At 44.2% G+C, this 2,647-nt stretch overlaps 1 long non-coding RNA gene across 4 annotated transcripts in view; it reads right to left on the bottom strand.

The window, feature by feature from the left end:
• The window catches only part of LOC132385603 (uncharacterized), a 51,321-nt gene extending 49,201 nt beyond the window's left edge, over window positions 1-2,120 (bottom strand). For 3 of the 4 annotated variants that reach the window (XR_009509210.1, XR_009509209.1, XR_009509208.1), the window contains exon 1: window positions 1,665-2,120. This is a non-coding gene — a long non-coding RNA (uncharacterized LOC132385603). The remainder of the gene's footprint in view (window positions 1-1,664) is intronic. The other variant, XR_009509207.1, reaches the window with a different exon arrangement.
• Between the last annotated feature and the right edge of the window lie 527 nt (window positions 2,121-2,647).

The raw sequence follows: 2,647 nt of genomic DNA, 5'->3' as shown, positions 1-2,647 counted from the left end.
CTTTTTTTTTGGCTCAAATTTCCCGAATGCCAAGCTCAGGCCACGCAGCAGACCGATGCATTTTGTAATACGTATTTTAGATCTCTCCATGCTCTTAATTTTCTGTCTTCCAAGAGCACCGCGCACTTGCCGTTGGATTTGGATTTGGCGGCTTGTGGGCCTCGGTGACCCGCTGGCTGGAGTCAGTGCTTTATGGTTTGGCCCTTGGTAGGGTCACCCATGCCGAACAGGTCAAAGGGGAGAAGCTAGTGGCCCACCGGTCCTCCAGTTTCGGGGGATCTGCTGAAGGCTAACCCACCTCACTGGTGAAACCAATAATGTCATGGAAACCGCCACCATCTCCGTCCTGAGACCCCATCCGCAACTTGCAGGACTGACAGCAGTGAAGAGCGAGCCACCGACACGATGGAGGAACCCCTGACTACGGTCCTTCACTGTCGCCCTGACCGCCGGCGGCGTAACGGGCGGCAAGCAAGAGGGTTTATATCTGCTGACGGTGCTGCCCTTTTGGCGTCAGTGAATTATTGACTCCCTCCCCCCCCAAAAAAACAAAGAAGCCGTGTTCAACAAGGGCCTCTTCCAAGACACCGTAACCACATCAATGATTCCTTCCTCGGGCTCCCGGAGCTTTTAACCTCCCTCACGAATAAACATCCGCTCCGGAATGCGCGACGAGCGCGCTCCGTGGGAGGGATTGTGTGCCGGGAATAAAACTGGCGTCTGGTCGACTTTCCGCGGTAGAAACGGCGGGAGGGCCAACGAGCGGGCGACGGGGACCAAAAGGGAGCTGCGCTCGCTTACAGCAAGTCGCCGCAGATGCAATCATAAAGAGCCCAAGGCAGACAAAATTTGAATCAGTACATTTCTTTTTTTTAAGCTAATGCACTAACTTAAACATTTGGATGCTTGCCTTGACAAACGGATGTAGCATCAATGATCGATTGCCGTTTTAAACTTTGAAGACGTGCTAACGAGCAACCATGATCAAGTGCACTGGCGCGTTTGTTTTTACAGAGAGTCTTGCTTGTTTCTATTTTGAAGTTACACTCAAACCCGATCCGCCGGCGAAAGAAACAGCCAGTATTTAAGTGCGCAGTGAGATAAAGCGAAGATACAAGCTAAAGACATCGATACAAGCTTTAAAACAAAATATCGATGCAGGCTAAAAATATCGATACAAGCTAAAATATTGATACAAGCTAAAAATATAGATGCGAGCTAAAAATATCGGTACTAGCTAAAAATATTGATACAAACTAAAATACCGATAAAAGCTAACAATATTGATGCAAGCTAAAAATACGGATACAAGCTAAAAAATATCGATACAAGTTAAAAATATCGATGCAAGCTAACAATATCGATACAAGCTAAAAATTTCGATAAATGCTAAAAGTATCGATGCAAGCTAAAAATGTCGATACAAGCTAAAATATTGATACAAGCTAAAAATATCGATGCAAGCTAAAATGTCGATACAAGCTAAAATGTCGATACAAGCTAAAATGTCGATACAAGCTAAAATGTCGATAAATGCTAAAAATATTGCTACAAGCTAAAAATATCGATCAAGCTAAAATATTGATACAAGCTAAAAATATCGATGCAAGCTAAAACATCGACACAATTAAAATATTAATGCAAGCTAAAAAAATCGAACTTACTTGTGTGCTCATGCAACGTTCGAAGCTTCAGATTTTAACAGCTACTTTTCCCAAGCAGTAAGAATGACCAACACTTCCACACACCCGCCCCCCTCCCCTCCCACCAACGCCACTTTAGCACTTCCAGTCAAGTTTTCCGTTTGCACACAGACTTGTGACTAGCGTCACTTTATGTCCTGTGTAATCTGTGTATATAAAATAGCTTATGTGTTTATAGTTACTTTTTAAAAAATTATTGCGTTCTTTATCTCAATGTGTGAGTGTTTTGTTTTGTGCTGCAACAGATCCGGAGTAACAACTATATCGTTCTCCTTTGCACACGTGTGCATTGGGAACGACATTAAACAATCCTGTCACTTGAACCTTGTTACCCAACCAGGCTTTGTATAAGGGGCGCACTCAGCAGCCAGACGCTTTATTGCTTATCCGTGTGAATTTTATGTGCTGAAGGACAACAGGCTGTCGGGGGGACAGAGAGGGGAGTGGGGGGGGAATAGAAAAGAACAGAGACAGCCGTGCCTTTCCGAACAAACATCAAACCTGCAGCAAGAGTGACTGAGTGGGCGAGATAAAGAGGCCTTTACATAAATAAAGACAGGGGCTTTTAATCCAGGGCCTGGACTTCATTTGATACGTTAAGTTGAAACTGTTACCATTTTTTGAGTGATAGCGGTGGAAAAATTATGTTTCACTGCCCAAAATTACGTTTCACTGCTTTATTCGATTCATATTATTTGCTGGGAAAGTCTCCGTTGGAGACCTTGAGCCTAAATATCTACAACCTTAATTCTGGCCACGTTTTCAGCTGCAGTTGTTATGTGCTCCGGAGGAATTTTAAAGGCGAAGCAGAGCTTGCACGAGTTCGCAGGGTTTTCATGTGCATGAAAGCGCCGGAAAGTGCAAATGCGTTTGAGGGAGCCCAGGTTTTAAAATCCCTTAAACCAAGACCGGCATTCAGCCCGATGTCATTTATACAACCGAAT

The sequence above is a fragment of the Hypanus sabinus genome (genome assembly GCF_030144855.1).
Source record: "Hypanus sabinus isolate sHypSab1 chromosome X1 unlocalized genomic scaffold, sHypSab1.hap1 SUPER_X1_unloc_15, whole genome shotgun sequence".
In the NCBI taxonomy this organism is placed as follows: Eukaryota; Metazoa; Chordata; class Chondrichthyes; order Myliobatiformes; family Dasyatidae; genus Hypanus; species Hypanus sabinus.
This window is presented reverse-complemented; position numbering and strand designations above follow the sequence as displayed.